This window comes from Ornithorhynchus anatinus, chromosome 8, assembly GCF_004115215.2.
Source record: "Ornithorhynchus anatinus isolate Pmale09 chromosome 8, mOrnAna1.pri.v4, whole genome shotgun sequence".
In the NCBI taxonomy this organism is placed as follows: Eukaryota; Metazoa; Chordata; class Mammalia; order Monotremata; family Ornithorhynchidae; genus Ornithorhynchus; species Ornithorhynchus anatinus.
In genome coordinates, this window is record NC_041735.1 from 39,043,045 (window position 1) to 39,054,788 (window position 11,744).

The window sequence follows — 11,744 nt, forward strand, 5'->3', positions numbered from 1 at the left end:
TGCAGGTGAGAGAACCGAGGCCCAGGGAAGGGAAGTGACTTGCCCAAGGTCTCTCAGCGGGCAAGTTGTAGAGCTAGGATTAGAAACTGGGACTCCTGACTCCTAGCCCTGGGCTGTTTCCACTGGGCCCTGCTGTTTCTCAACTACCTATAAATAGAAAGCTAATTTGTAAATGCTAATCTGTGAATAGACAAGGGGCAAATGATATACTAAAAACAATACTGGCAATATTGAGAGGAAAATTGAGGGATTGTTAGCAAGGGGGCAGAATCAATGGTATTTGAGTGCATGCTGTGTGCAAAGCAATGTACTGAAGTTTTTTCAATTTAATCCAGTTTAAATTCTGGCAATCATATCTCTTCCAGTAGGAATTTCTCACATTTTAAAGACCTAACGATAGTAGTACAGTACAGGATCCTGAACCTGAAATATGGAAAACCATTTGTGCACTGGTGAGATCAACTTGCGTTTCAGGCAGCGGCAAGGATCTGGTATTCACTCCCTCAGTCCTATTCATTGAGCGCTTACTGGGTACAAAGCACTTCAGTAAACGCTTGGGGAGAGTACAGTCTAACGATAAATAACGCATTCCTTGCCCACATTGTGCTTACAGTCTGGTAGGAGACTGACTCATCCCTGCCGCTTCACTGTGGGTCATCTTGGACCATGGCCCCGTTGTCCTCTTGACTTTCCTCATAGGCATTTCAAGACAATAAAATACAGTGCGTAAGTCTGTGACGTAAAAGTACAGTGCAAACAAAAAATTATTTAAAGTGATGAAGTTATTCTCCCCATAACCGAAACAAAGACTTCCAGCCCTCGGGAAAAGGCTTCCTTTGCACCCTATTCTTTACCTTATACCCACCTGTCTCTAGGCACTCCAAAATCTTCAACTAAGCGTTTGCTATAAGAAGTATATGTAAACAGGGTTATAGGTTTCTACTGCTTATTCTCTGTTCTTATGCTCTGCCACTTATTTTATACAAATGGACTGGTATTTTTCTTCACTCCTTAACTAGGTTTTTAACTAGGGCAGGGGTGTCATGTCTTCCCTTTATAACTCCCGACAGTGCTCACTCAGTGCTCAGCGCTTATGGTGGAAGCATTAAATGAATACCTGGGCATCCGACCCCATCCCTTAACACTTTGACAAAATACTTGCCCCTTCCCTTCTTCCCTCCCTGACTGCCATCTTCAGCTGTTTGCTGTCCACTGGCTTCTTCCCTACTCCTTCAAAAAAACATGCTCATGCCTCTCCTAGCGTAAAAAAAAACCCTCCCTTGACCCCACGGCTCCCTCCAGTTACCGCCCCCTCTCCCTCCTACCATTCCTCTCCCAACTCCTTGAGCGAGTTGTCTACACCCGCTATCTCAAGTTCCTCTCCTCCAGTTCTCTCCTTGACCCCCTCCAAGCTAGTGTCTGTCCCCTTCACTCCACAGAAACCTCCCTCTCAAAGGTAATAAATAATCTTCTTGCCAAATCCAAGGGCCTCTACTCCAACCTAATCCTCCTCGACCTCTCATCTACCTTCAACACTCTCGACCGCTCCGAAAACATTATCCAACCTCAGCTTCCCTGCCACTGTCCTCTCCTGCTTCTCCTCCTAGCTCTCTGGCCACTCATTCTCAGACTCTTTCACAGGTTCCTCCTCTGCCTCACATCGTCTAATTGTGGGGGTCCCTCGAGGCTCAGGTTTGAGTCCCCTTCTATTCTCCATTTACACCCCTCCTTTGGGAGAACTCATTCACTCCCGTGGTTTCAACTACCACCTCTATACAGGTGATTCCCTAATATACATCTCCAGCCCTGATCTCTCCCTCTTTGCAGTTTCGCATTTCCTCCTGCCTTCAAGACATCTCTACTTGTGTGCCACGCCGACACCTCAAACTTAACATGTCCAAAACAGAACTCCTAGTCTTCCTACGTGAGACAACCTGATTAGCTTGTATCTACCCAGCGCTTAGAACAGTGCTTGGCACATAGTAAGCGCTTAACAAATACCAAAATTGTTATTATTATTCCCACCCAGACCCTGCCCTACCCCAGATTTTCCCATCACCATAGACAGCACCACTATCCTTCTTGAGTCACAAGCCCACAACCTGGATATTACCCTTGACTCCTCTCTCTCTCTGTCACTAAATTCTGCAGGTTTGACCTTTGCAACATCGCTAAAATCCGCACATCGCTAAAATCCGCCTTCCCTCTCCAAAGTGCTACCACGTTGATCCCAGCACTTTTCCTATCCTACCTTTATTACTGTATGACCTCTTGCTGACTCCCTGCCTCCTGTCTCTCCTCATGCCAGTCCTCACTTCACTCTGCTTACTTACTTCACTCTGCTGTCCCGATCATTTTTGTTTAAACCAAAACATATAGTCCATGTTTCCCCACCCCTCAAGAACCTCTAGTGGTTGCCCATCCACCTCTGCATCAAACTCACTCCTTACCATCAGCTTTAAAACAGTCAGCTTTCCCCCTTCCTACCTCACACCTCAGTGCTCTCCTACTCCAACCCAGCCTTCGCTCCTCTAACGCCAACCTACTCACCGTACTTCAGTCTCTTCTATCTCGTCTCCAACCTCTCGCTTCAGAGAAGGAGCATGGCGCAGTGGATAGAGCATGGGACTGGGAGTAAGAAAGTCATGGGTTCTAATCCCGCCTCTGTCACGCGTCTGCTATGTGACCTCGGGCAAGTCACTTCACTTCCCTGGGCCTCGGTTACCTCATCTGGAAAATGGAGATTGAGAGTGTGAGCCCCATGTGGGACAGGGACTGTGTCCAACCCGATTTTCTTTTTAGTACAAGTGCCGGGCACATAGTAAGCGCTTAATGAATCCATAATTGTCATTATTACTATTATCCTGCCTCTGGCCTGGAATGACTTCCTTCTTCATATCCGACAGACGAGTGCTCTACCCACCGTCAAACTCTTATTGAAGTCACATCTCCAGGAAGCCTTCCCTGACCAAGCCCTCCTTTCTTAGCTACCCACTCTGCTCCCTTTATTCAGCACGTATGTACATATGAGTAATTTATTTATATTAACATCTGTCTCCCCTCTAGACCGTGAGCCTGTTGTGGGCAGGGAATTTGTCTGTCAACTCTGTTGTATTTGCCCAAGTGCTTAGTACAGTGCTCTGCACACAGTAAGCACTCAATAAATATGATGGATTGATTGGTGCTCTAGTGGCCATTGGCTTTTCCATGGCCCTTCGTGATCTTTTCAGCTCTTGGGAGTCGGTGACCATTGCTATCATTGTTTACATATAAGGAGAGCGAGGGAGAGGAAATTGAAGTACCTGGTCCCTGTTAGACACATTGGTGGCAGATGTGGAATCAGGATACTCAGCCTGCATTTCCAACTATTGCTCAGCTACGACGCAATCTTTTCCAGCCTCAGTTCAGTTTATCCTGCCAAAATTCCTACTCCCACTTCAACTTGAATAGGGCCTAGGAACTTCTGGTTCAAATACCCGGAGACTTCCCATCCCCTTCAATGTTCTTTATGAGTAGAACTGAAAACTAAGTGCCAAGAACGAACTCTGTTTTGATGCTCTTCCCCCCAGCCACATGCACGCATACACACTGATTCACGGCAAGACCTTGGGGAATTCTCCTTTAACTTAAGCAACATGGGGGACCTGGGCTTTGTAAAACCCTCTTTCTGGTTGGGTACCCCACCCACTGGTCAGTAAAGCCAGCCAGATTCTCTGTCAGCTAAGACCAGTGGTTCAGGCTAAAGGTAAACAACGAGGACAGGAGGTCCCCATGCAATGAGAACTCTATCCTCAGCTCTAGAATCAATTCAAGAGAAGCCTTTTATTCTCTAGCAGCGCAACGGGGAGTTGCTCAAGAGAAACGGCAGAAAGGGGAGTTGCTCAAGAGAAACGGCAGAAATAGTCACGCGTTAGGGACTTTGTGTTTGGCTAGAAATGAGAGGTGGAAGCACCTACCCTATACTGTCTTTCTTTAACAGGTAAGAGGCCCCTTGGTACCTTTTGTACTAGGGTTATATTTAGAGCAACAAAACTTTTCCCCATCCTATCTTTCCTTTCATTCCGCTAATTTTTCCCCTCTCCTTTATAACGTCTTTGACATAGATCATTTTGCCTGAGATTTCCACCTCCTTAAGGTGAAATGGAGAACGGTTTAACCCTATTTTACATCTGCATTCTGAGGGAAATTCAAATAAACGCTGGGTTTTAGGCTAAAGGAATTCAGTCTAAGAAAGAGGTTGGAGAAATCCTAGTACAAGATACTGTGATTTTTTATTTCAAAGACTCATGGATGACTATTCCATACCACAGGATAATGATGACAATCCATCTAACGTTTTACTAAAGGAAGCAGAGGGACCACAGGGGCTCATAGCTACAATTCTCATTTAATACAGAGAGAGAGAGAAGCCAAACTCGAGTTCCTTGATCAACTTTCTAGGCTACTGATCCCAAAACAACAATTAATAATTTAGCTTAATCTCACACTGCTATTCATTCATTCAATCGCATTTATTGAGCGCTTACTGTGTGCAGAGCACTGTACTCCTGCAGAGCTGGTCAAATGACTAATTCTTCCTACTTGCTGTAAAGATATAATTAAACTTTTGACCTGAGCACATATGCCTAGTTTTTTTTTTGTGGGGGAGAGGGGTGGTATTTGTTAGTTGGGTCTAAGTATGTTTCTTAAGAGAAGCAGCGTGGTGTAGTGGATAGAGCCCAGGCCTGGGAGTCAGAAGGTCATGGGCTCTAATCCCAGCTCTGCCACTTGTCTGCTGTGTGACCTTGGGCAAGTCACTTCACTTCTCCACGCCTCAGGTATCTCATCTGTAAAATGGGGATTGAGATTGTGACCCCCACGTGGGATCGGGACTATGTCCAACCCGATTTGCTTGTATCTACACCAGGGCTTAGTACAGTGCTTGGCACATAGCACTTAAATACTACAATTATTACCATTATTATCTTGCATCTCTTTAATCTCTATTTCTGCCAAGATCCTAGACAGTTCACTCCCGGATCGGCTACTAGGTCATAGGTTCTAAACCCTGCTCCCGCCACGTGTCTGCTTTGTGACCTTGGGCAAGTCACTTCACTTCTCAGGGCCTCAGTTCTTTTATCTATAAAATGGGGATTAAGAGTGTGAGCCCTATGTGGGACAAGTACTGTGTACAATCTGAAGACCATATATCTTCCCCAGCACTTAGAACAGTGCGTGGCACATAGTAAGTGCTTAACAAGTACCATCATTATTATTATAATTATTATTATTAATACTGGAGGTAGAGGAGCAATGTGGTCTAGGGGAAGGAGCATGAACCCAGGAGTCAGAGTCTGAAAGCAGATTTAGAGAATTTCCAAATCCAGTTTGTAATGGCCCAGTGATAAAACTGATGCATTCTGGCTACATGCATCTGCTTGAAGGGAGTACTAATTCAGTCATTTTTCTAAGTTTCTCTTTTGGAAAGTTGATTTTGTGGGTATAGAGCTAAACAAATTTCCCCAAGGGCTTATTTTTATAAACATTTGTGGAATCGGTCTTTGTGTGTCCTTAACATATAAGAAGTTGAAATGAGTCACTCCCATGTTGACTTAGGGTTCATCATGAACATTTCTGGAAAGAATCAATTTTAAGTGGGGGGTTCCTTCCCTCCCCCCCACCCACCCGGCCCCTTTTCTGCTTACATACATGGGCTCAGCTCTGATTCTTATCAATGTTTCGGGACTCAGAAAAATAACTTTTTCTGAGAATTACATATCTTAAACAGACCCTTTATTTTATAAACATAAGAGTTGGGAAATGTATTAAAAAAAACGTACACAACCACAAACCAAGTATTTTTATGGCAAGAAAATGCCAGTATCTTCTAGTTCAGCATTTTCAGGAACCGTTTGATCCTACGACCTTTTCACCCAAGGAAATGAGTTTCCATCTTTTGGAGGAAATAAGGGACATACCACTCTGTACCCTCTTTTGGCACTCACTTTGCAAGCTGGTGGCAATTTCCAGGTTGCCTAGACTACAGCCCAGGCTAGTTCCTATATCTCAGAGTCTCCTTCTGCCACCTGCTCACCCGTCTTCGCGGCCAGCCTTCACCTCCCCACTCCCATTTCCTGCTTCGCATAGAGCAGGTGAGGGAGAGGCTAGTCAATCAAGCCTCTCATTTTTCAGTTTGAAAACACACACCTTTAAATAACCATCCCTCTCGGTTAAAAAGCCGATTGAGCCCTCTCTTCCCCGGCTCTCTCTCCCTTCCATGTCATCTTTGCGTCATCGTCTATCTGTGAACTTGGGACATTTGATATCTGTCTCACTACCCAACCCCACGGCACTTATCTTTAAATGACTTATAGACAATTACTTATTTACATTAATGTCTATCTCCCCCCTCTAGACCATAAGCTTATTCTGGGCAGGAAACATGTCTAATTCTGTTGATTCTCTCAAGCGCTTAGAACAGTGCTGTGCACATAGTAAGTGCTGAATGAATACATCATTCATTGATTGATTGCAAAAGCTCACAGGGAACCACCCTGGAATTCATCCGATCGATCCTTGAAATCTCTGGTCTGGGCTGACAATGAAGCCGCAGCTCTGTGTTGTAAAGGAGCTAGCATCATCATAAATGTGGGGGTCCTTGAAATGATATTTCTCTGGCTACAAGCTCTGTCGTTTCCTATCTTTGCAGGGAGTTTCTTATAATAAACAATCATAACGTCTAAAGCCGTTTCTCGGTTATAGCTTTAGTTGACTAATCAGCAAGTAAGCTGAACTACAGTGTGGAGGTGCTGGAAAAGGGGTTCTGTTCTTACCCGTTTCCAACTCTCCTCCAACCTGCACCTCTACATGATTGGTCCATCTCACTCGTAGACATGTCGATCTGTTTAAGAAAACTCCCAGGTGGGGTAATTCATTTAACTGGCTCCGAGTGCAAAATGCACCTCAAAAATTATCCCAATTTCTCAATAAATGTGGACTTGTTTCAGTGGAACCGGATCAAACCAACACCCCCATGTAAATACTGACTTCAAACCTTTCCCCATCTGGTAAATTCATAGACAAAGTACCGACTCACAAGTTGCCTCTGTCAGTTCTGCTGGGTACCAGTTGAAATTGGCTTTCATCCCAAACTCAAAATCTAGGGCACATCTAGGTCCAAGGCAAGACAGGTTTTATTTTATGCTAGAAAAGCCTATGATAAGACTAACGATTGGTCTAAGAACACAGATGCTGTCAGCAGTAAACTTACAGTTCCAGAACGGTTTCTTTGAGAAATCAAACTGTCAAGCAGCCGAGAAGAAAGGCCCGAGAGTTGAAGATCAGGGAATGAGAAGTAGCTAATTCTCTGAACGTCTCTTATGGCCGGAACCTCTCTTTTCCCCCAACGCTACAGATGGAGACACGCTTTCAACCCCCTGTGACGTCCATCCATTCCCCTTTATTTAACTCATGCTCCCTCTTTATTCCACCCTTTAACCTCCTCGGTAAACAATCTGTCCCTATTTACTTACACTCCATCTTTTCCGTGACACCACGGTCATTTCTCCCTCTGCCTTCCGTGGACACTTCAGGGTCTTTTTAGTTCATACCTCGGTCATCCTCCACCCTGTTTGGATTTTCTACTATAACGTTTCTCCTTCTGTGGTTAAACACTTATGTATCACTCTCCCCGACCCCCCCGACCCAAAAGGGTCTTTCCTCCTCTTAGCAGTCCTCTTTTCAACTCTACATTTTCTCTTCCTCACTATACCTTCTCAGGGATTTATAATTATTGCCCGCTAGAAGTCCTTGATCGACAACCACACCGAGCGTGTTTCTCCTCTGAGTCCCAACATAGCTAAAGCGTTCGTGTGGCAGCATTCACATAAAGGTAAAGAAAAAGGGGCATTGCAGCTGCAATCCTCACGGTCTAGCCTTTCTTTCGAGGTAGGAAACTCTTCAAGACAGATGTGACATGGAAGAAAAGTGTAGAGATGCGGTCACCTTAGACTAAAGCACCTCTTGCCAACTTCAAACTGCAAGCCATCTTGACCTGCAACAAAGGTGGCCTTTACTTTGCGTTCAGAAAGACATAACTAATTCAAATAAGATATCGAGGGGACTTGTTTTTCACGGGAAGGACTTCGAAACTCTGTCGACAGGCCTTTTGTGTCCTGTGCTTGAACAGAGGTGAAAGTAAAGCCACGCAGTGTTAAATAACGAGTTGTAGCTTAACGTTCGGGTCTTGTATTAAGGAAAGGTTTTTTGGCCCTTTTAAAACACCAGCCATGATTTACTCAGAAAGTTTTTTCCCCAGTTGGACGGGCACACCACTAGTGAAGGAAGTGTTCTCCTTTTATAATCAGCAAGCTGAGATAGTTGGAGAAGGACCAGGTGCATCTGTTTTACATTTGTCTCATCATCTTTTTCTATAGAACTCTTCAGCCAAGTTCTATAGAGCCATAAAATTCATCCTAGCAGAAATGGCAAAATACTTTTGAAAATCAAAAGCATCATCAATTGCTGGGCGGGGGAGGGGGTTAATGACATTTATTAAGTGCTTGCTATGCATCAGTCACTATATTAAGCCCTGGGGTAGATAAAAGCCAATCAGATTGGACACACACGGTCCACGTCCCACCTGGGGCTCACAGTCTTAGTCCCCATTTTACAAATGAGGCAACTGAGGCACAGAGAAACAGACGAGTGGCAGAGCTGGGATTAGAACTCAGGTCATCTGACACCCAGGCCCATGCTCTTTCCACTAGTTCACGCTGCTTCCTTCTTATGGAGGCCTATGTTTAGCCCAGACCCAATTTATAGATGTGAAAATGTGTTAATAGTCTTGATTACAGAAAACCACTAGAATATAATTAGACATAACATTTTAAAGTTAGAGAGCTGCTTGAAGCTCTTTTTTTTCTAATTGTTACTCTTAAATTGGTCATTTGACTAGGAAATATTGGCCATTTATGCCCTTTATTTGCCTAGAGATACAAGTTAATGTGAGAAAAAATTGATTCAAGTTGAAATACTAATTGAAGTAAATAATCTACAGTTCCTCTGGTTATAATTTTATTTGGGGATCTTGTATCAATACTCTTAGTTAGAGGATCACTCGAAAAAGTGACCCAGCTAACTGTCCTCCCTTACCCGGATGACCATTAATTCTGCACTCGGTAATTTGTTTTAGTCCATACTGGTCTAATTTTCACAGACTATACATTAAAAAAAAAGTCAAATTTCTTTGGTTTCACTCCATCTCCTGTAAACACAGCTGTGGATAAACGTAGCTAAGCATAGATACGTTTAAATAGTCATCTTATATAAATTCTATATATAGTCATCTTAAATAGATTCTAGGTGAAGAGCATCCTGTTTTTTGACAGAATTGGATAATATGAGAGCTCTGAAACTTACTAGCCACTTGTTTTAATGAGGAATTACTCTATAGAGATGCTACCATTGTATCTATATACTCCATTTCTAGGATCCAAGACAAAATTCAAAATGAAATCTTATGCCAGAAACATCCTAGAAAACAGCCAGGAAAAATAGACCCGAAACCAACAACCTACCTTGCCTTTCAAGAAAATTCAACAGCTTTAGTCAATTCTCCCCTTCTTTTGAAGCTACTTGCAACTGCTCAAATCGCCACCTCCAAACCTGTTGATTTCAGATGTTTTCTTTTTAGGTGTGGATGAAGGAAGGGATACTGAGACCTCAGGTTGGTTCTTATTCCTACGAGGCAGACCCGGACCAGCAGTACTTGTGAGGGGGGAAGAGGACCCAAAGTAACAAAGAGGGAAGCGAGAGGAGAAGGTGAGGATGAAAGGGATGGGAGAAGGGAGAGTGTAACGGAGTAGGTTTAGCTGCAGTGTTTGTGAGTGATGGTCACCCGGCTAGGGGCTGCTCACACCAGCTTGACGCCCAATCACAAGGGTCAACTCAGCACCTAATGTGGCCAAACCTGAACGAATGGACGCTGCCTGGACTTTGGGAGATGGGAAGAGGAGGACCCTCCTCACCCCAGGGGTCAGAGGGTTGGTGAAGGCCCCCAGGAAGAGCCCAGTGCCGATGGTCAGTAAGTGGAGTCCTGTCAGGGGCGTTGCCTGTCGGGGGCCCAGACCGGTGATGTCACCGTCCACGGCGGTGTCAGCAGCAGCCATCCAAGAGGCTCCCAGCTGCCCTGCCCCAGCTTTCCCGAGGGCTCTCCCTGCTGGGCCTGCCAGCATTCCTTCAGCTTCCCAGGGCCAAGAAATGCTTTTAAACAGCAGCTGGGGAGGACACTCCACCTCCTAGCTGACCCTCTGGGCGAGCTACCAACTGATGAGATGATCCGGCCCCGAGCAGGAACGTAGCCTGGCCCTGAGATGTCTCTTCCTTCCTCCTTCCCTCCTCCTTCCCTCGCCTCCCCAGGCTGTGTACTCTTGTGGGAGGACACCGCCTGTCCTCACCGAGAGCGCCTACAGGCTCTGGGTGGGAGGCGGGGGCAAAGGCGGAGCTCTTGGGGAAAGGGCTCACACGGCGAGAGGTCCAGCTGACTGAGCCGTGGCTGTCAGAGAGGGCTCTGATGCCTCAACCCTGGGGCAATTAAAAAGGAAGGCCTCAATCCACCTACCACAGAAGAAGGGGGAGCTTTGGACTAGGCTTGACAAGAATGGTGCCTCTAAGCCCAAATTAGATAGAAATTTCCACTTACCTGAAGAAGCCAGAGACTGGGGAAGTGCTATTGTGGGCAGGAGGGTAAAGAGAAGGCGAACTGAAGGACTGCTACCTGAAATGTATAGAGCAGGGAAAATGAGCAGAGAGTGGCTCAGAAGCAGGGTCCAGTCGTTACTGGAATAACGGAGAACCGGTGGGGTGGCACTCACGATTGACCGTAGCGACGGACCAGGCGGCATCAACTTTCAGAAAAACGTGGCGGGGAAAGCGTGGAGCGGGCCTGGGTTCTAAGCCGGGCTCTGCCACTTGACTGCTGTGTGATCTCAGGCAAGTTGCTTCACTTTTCTGGGCCTCGGTTCCATCACCTGTAAAATGGATGTTGTGAGCCCCATGTGGGACAGGGACAGTGTCCAACCTGATTAGCTTATATCTACCCCAGCACTTATAGCAGTGCTTGACACACAGTAAGTGCTTAATAAATACCATCATCATCATTGCGAACCATTGCAGGTACTAGATGCCCACGAAACAGGAGGTCAGGGGTGTAGAGACTTTCGGGGGGTGGGGTGGGGGTGTTCATTCTTGTGCAATTGGACATTAGAGAGGGCATCCCTTCTAGTCATGGCCTAGTGGCAAGAGTCCAGGCTTCGGAGTCAGAGGTCGTGGGTTCTAATCCCAGCTCTGCCACTTGTCTGCTGTGTGACCTTGGGCAAGTCACTTCACTTCTCTGGGCCTCAGTTACCTTATCTATAAAATGGGGATAGAGACTGTGAGCCTCATGTGGGACAGGGACTGTGTCCAGCCTGATTGCCATATGTCTACCTCAGTGCTTAGAACAGTGCTTGACACATAGTAAGCGCTTAACAAATAATAATAAATAATAATGGTATTTGTTAAGCGCTTACTATGTGCCAAGCACTATTTTAAGCACTGGGGTAGATACGAGGTAATCAGGTTGTCCCAGGTGGGGCTCACTGTGGTAATCTCCATGTTACAGATGAGATAACTGGGGCACAGAGAAGTTAAAGCGACTAGCCTAAAGTCACACAAGCTGACAAGTGGCGGAGCCGGGATTCGAGGGGCGTCTAGTACGTGCAATG